At 39.5% G+C, this 5,593-nt stretch overlaps 1 protein-coding gene across 4 annotated transcripts in view; it reads right to left on the reverse strand.

The window, feature by feature from the left end:
* Rhot1 (ras homolog family member T1) overlaps positions 1–5,593 on the reverse strand; it is a 63,337-nt gene that overhangs the window by 57,044 nt on the left and 700 nt on the right. The gene's annotated exons all lie outside the window — the stretch shown is intronic.

The raw sequence follows: 5,593 nt of genomic DNA on the forward strand, positions 1-5,593 counted from the left end.
TTTCTTTTTGCTTATGTGGTGCTGAGGAATCGAACCCAGGGCCTCAGGCATGCAAGGCAAGCACTCTACCACTGAGCCACCTTCCCAGCCCTTACCTGTTATTTCTATAGGTACAAAAAAACTTATATACAGCCCCTTGCTATATATAAATACTCACAAAACAAAAACAACCTTAAAACAAAAGGACATTTACTTCATGTCACTCCTAATAGCCCTAAGCATTACATAAGGAGGAACTGGAATTGAAGGAACTGTCTTTTCTTCCTGGTTTACAAAAACTATTACTTGAAATAGCCAATGTTCTGGATAACCTAGGCCAAACTCTCACTAATATATAAAAACAAATTAACTCTTCAGTGGCAGTACCTTACAAAACATTAGACATGCTCACTACTGCCCAAAGGAAATGAAACCTGTGCTATGTTGGGGAAAGACTAATGCTTTAGAGTTAAAAAATAAGGACAAATTCAAATAACATTCATAAATGGTCATCAAGTCTCTTCACTTAAAGAACAAGCCACCCAAGGATGGCTCTCATGGAAAAATACCTAGTTGTAGTTGTACTAGCTCCTCCCTTCCTTGGACCTCTACTATCTATTTGACATCTTTTTGCCATTGGAACTTGCTTTATTAGCCTTTTTAAGCAGATTTGCTTCTACTTACTAAGTTACAAATGATGCTATAAGTGGCTTTCATCCCCTACCATCTGACTCTCCAGTGCTGCTTAAAACCCTGGACCAGGCTTCCATATACATTCATTTTGATATTCAATTAGATCCTGCTGTGTCCCCAAGGACTACTCCCTAAGACTCTGCCAGAACAACAACTATGCAGGCAGGGACACCTCTACAACTTTATTCAGCTCAAACCAATTATAAGATGAAATATTTTCCACACTAAAACTAGGATTGGTTTTATTTGGTCAAGGAAGATGTGAAGGAGATAAGGAGACATGGCAAACAGAGAAATATCAAGTCCAGGTGAGCCAAATGCACAAAATAGGCTAGGGTAAAATGAGGAAGCAAAGTCAAACCTGGGACATGGGGCTGGGAATGAGGCTTAGTGGTAGAGTCCTTGCCTAGCATGAAGCCCTGGGTTTGATTCCTCAGTAACACATAAACAGAAAAAGCCAGAAGTGCCACTGTGCCTCAAGTGGTAGAGAGCTAGCCTTGAGTAAAAGAAGTTCAGGGATAGTATCTAGGCCCTGAGTTCAAACTCCAGGACTGGAATAAAAAAAAATCCCTCAAAATGGGCCAGGTGGAACACAAATATGAAAACTGAGCTGTCAGGCACATGCAAAATTTGAACCATGGTCTGACAAAAGGGCAGCCAGTCAATAGGGTCCACAAATAAGATGGAAAGCTAATCAACAAAATCCCACAAACCCCATAAAAGCCTGCCCACAACCCATTGGTGCAGTCAAGGTAGCAGAAGCAGCAATAACAGCAACAGCACTAATTCTCCTCTACTAGCTGCCCATTGTATCTCTCTTGTATCAGCATCCTAATAAACATTTGTTCCTCAAAAATAATAAAACAAAAACAGGAGGAGAAAATAAAGAAAGATAAATTGAGTGAATTTGATCAATGTACAGTATATGTATTTAAGTTGCACAATGAATCCTTCTTATAGAATAAATGTATGCTAATAAAAAAATACTCAAACCTGGTAATCACAACAAGAAACTGAAATTTCTTGGTGAGAGAATGTAAATAGTAGATTCACAAAATTATTCTCCCTCCAAAAAAAAAAAAGGAAAAAGAAACCAAAACTCTATAATTGCTTTTTCAAAATTTACCTGGGATATTTCTTGATGAAGTTGTTCATCACTCTGTTCTGCTTCTACAAATGACAAAAAAAAAAAATCAGTGTTTTAAACATTTTTATAACAAATAGGCTATGTAACATCCACCTAAGAAAATGACATTGTATAGTAGCAGAGACAAGGGCAAGTCAGGGAAAGAAAAAGTTGTTCTGAGATAAGGAAGCTGGCTAGCAATGAAAGACAAGTCTACAAGAGGATAACTGAGGCTCAGAAGGGCAGAGGCATTGTGAGATAAATCTAGGTCAGCATCTGATCCACAGTTCAAACAGGTCAAGCAAGAGAGATCAGCAACCTAAGAGACTGAGAGCTTGAGGGGCACTGGTAGCTCATGCCCGTTATCCTAGCTACTAAGGAAGCTGAGATCTGAGGATCAAGATTCAAAGCCAGCACAGGCAAGGAAAGCCCGTGAAACTCTTATCTTCAATTAACCACCCAAAAACCAGAAGTGGCCCTGTGGTTCAAGTGGTACCCTTGAGCTGAAGAGCTCAGGGTCAGTGCTGAGGCCCATAGTTCAAGCCCCACAACCAACAACAACATCAAAAAAAGACTGAGGGCTTTACAGTTAGCTCAGACAAGAATCTACAGACATAGAGTCGAAAAGGCCAGAGAATCTGGGTAATACAGGGTAGAAATCTAGATAGCAGGTAGGGGATTGGCGGCATGGCTCAGGTGGTAGGACATCTGCCAATAAGCAATAAGTGTCAGATACCAAGTTCGAGTCCCAGTTTCAGATAAAAGAGAGAGAAAAAAAAGAAATAATGGGTTGGAGGTGTGGCTCTGCTAGAGTGCTAGTAGATGAGCGAAAGCATTAGGTATTCAATTTGAGTTCTGGTCTAGGACCTAAAAAAAAAAGACAATAGGTGAGAGAAATAATAACCAGGGCCTCAAAGCAAAACTACAACTTGCCCATGAATAATCAAGAATTCCCTCTCTAGCCATAATTGCTCTCAATGGGTAAACGAACATGCAATCCCACAAGTAAATGACATGCATAAGGATCAGAAACATAGATATGAAGAGCAAAATAATCACTGACATATTTAGATCACCTTAGGTTATATACCCCTGCTCCCTGCCAAATGTGTGTTGTTTTTACACATAGTTTAATAATATTTTATACTATGTTAAATAATTGGCCACATCTTTAATATTTTCTATATTTTGAGTAGCCAGTGGGTTAACACTGAAGTGAATTAATTATGTGGCTGCATGCCCTAGAAAAGAAACTGTAAATAAAGCTAGTTATGAGACTGACTGAAGCATGAAGTGTCACTTTGCCTCAGCTACCAGTATAGTGCTGACCAACAGATACAATCAAAGCAACAGTTATCTTTAAAAAGGCACAACAAGCTTAAAATTTCAACATGCATCCAACTCAAAACTTAATGAGATACTTCAAAGGAGTGCCCAGTAAAATCAAGAAGAGGATCAAAAGTGGTGATTCACCTGACAATCCTAATGCCTGCAACCTGGCCTGATTTTCTTTCCAAACTCTTCTACACTATTCAGTCTTCAGACTGATAGCCTTGGTAAGCAAAACCATGACTTTGGGAAGAACCTGGTGGTGGTGTGGTGAGGTAATCTTTGGACTTAGATAAGCCTGAAAGTTGAATCCTTGTTATATGTGATCTTAGGCAAAGCTGATTAACCTCCCTGGGCCACATTTTCCTCAGTGAGTAAAGGAAATCAACACCTACTCCTTGGCTGGGTAAATGAAATGGATGCATAGGAGCTGTGGCCCAACCACAACAACTTGATAGCTTGCAAAGTACTTAATCTTACAGGATGCACAAATATATCACTGTCCTTCCCCAGTTTATTTTATTTATTTAAGTTATTCATTCATTCATTTATTCATTCATTCATTGGGCTGGTCCTGGGTTTAAACTCGGCCAGGACATTGTCCCTGAGCTTTATTGCTCAAGGCTGGCACTTTACCACTGGAAGCTACAGCTCCACATCTCAGCTTTTATGGTGGCTAATTGGTGATGAGGGTCTCACAGATTTAATGCCCAAACTAGCTTCACACTGTGATCTTCACATCTCAGCCTCCTGAGTAGTAGGATTACAGGAATAAGCCAGCAGCGTCTGGCTCTTCTTGTCTGAAGAGTAACCACTATGTCTTTCCTGGATCAAATGCAACTAACTCATTCACTTGACCACTTACTATGTGTTATGACTATGGCAAGCTGGAGATGGGGACATTTTTATGGATATCAAAAGGACATAGTTCCAAACTTCAAGGACCTTTTGGTTTAACTTTTTCTTAAAAGGAAGACATCTGGAGAATTACAGCTAGCTATAGTACATATGTCTCAACAAAAAAAATAAGGGATTAATGAAAGCTTTTATCTGCTTTGATGTGGTTGATATTACAGTCAGTAACTTTTCCTTTTGACCTGCAAATAATCCTGTGCACATAATCATATTACTCATAAACTTATAAAAAGTGGGATAGTAGCCAGGCACCAGTAGCTCACAACTTTAATCCTAACTACTCAGGAAGCTGAGATCTGAGGATCAGTCTGAAGCCAGCCAAGGCAGGAAAGTCTGTGAGACTCTTATCTCCAATAAACTACTCAGAAAAAGACAGAAATGGCGTTGTGGTTGAAGTGGTAGAGCACTAGTGCCTTGAGCACAGAGAGAGGCTCAGGGACAAAGCCCAAATATAAGTTCAAGTCCCAGGACTGGCAAAAAAAAAAAAAAGGGGGTGAGGGAGAAGTGGTAATAAATATAATTTCCTAGATTTCTGCAAGAGACAGATTAAAGAATTTTAAAGAAAGAAAAATTAATGAGAAATTTTATATTCTTTCCATACTAACACTTAAAACCCAGTTGTACTTGATACTTAACAGCCTATTTCAGTTTAGAAGGGTCATATTACAAGGGTTCAATGGTGGTAAGTATTATACAGTGCAGTTTTGGGGTTTCATTTTTAGAATGTATGTACCAATTTATCCAAACAAATATTATAAATATCATAAATATTTTATACCCATACAAAAAGTCTAAGCTGGGCTCCAGTGCTCCCACCTGCAATCCTAGCTACTCAGGAGGCTGAGATTTGAGGATTGCCATTTGAAGCCAGCCAGGGCAGAAAAGTCCCATTGAGACTCTTATCTCCAACTAACCACACAAAAATAGGAAGTGGTGCTGTGGCTAGCCTTCAGCACATAGAGGCTCAGGGACAGCACCCAGGCCCTAAGTTCAAGCCCCACAGCCAACAACAACAACAACAAAAAAGTTCCAGCCTAGTGCTGGTGGCTCATGTTTGTATTCCTAACTACCTAGGAGGCTAGATCTGAGGAACAATATTCAAAACCAGCCTAAGCAGAAAAATCTACTGAGATTCTTATATCCAATTAATTAGCAAAAGCCAACTGCTGTTCAAATGGTATAACAAAGCTCCTGGGAAATAAAAGCTAAGCAAAAATGCAAGGCCCTGAGTTCAAATCGCAATACTGAAAATGAATGAAAAAATGCATATTCTAGAAAAAAAATAGTACTTTAATGATTGAAAAGAAATGAAAAAGTAAATAGTAGTTAGATATAGTGGAGCACATCTGTAACCCCAGATACTGGTATAGAAAGAGGTAAGAAGGCAGAGAGTTTGAGGCCTGCTTGAGCAATTTAGCTGAGACGCTCTCAAAATAAGAATTTAAAAATAGGCCGGGCGATGGTGCCTCACGCCTGTAATCCTAGCTACTCAGGAGGCTGAGATCTGAGGATCACGGTTCAAAGCCAGCCCTGGCAGGAGAGACCGTGAGA

Source organism: Dipodomys ordii, unplaced genomic scaffold (assembly GCF_000151885.1).
Source record: "Dipodomys ordii isolate 6190 unplaced genomic scaffold, Dord_2.0 Scaffold31, whole genome shotgun sequence".
Lineage (NCBI taxonomy): Eukaryota > Metazoa > Chordata > Mammalia > Rodentia > Heteromyidae > Dipodomys > Dipodomys ordii.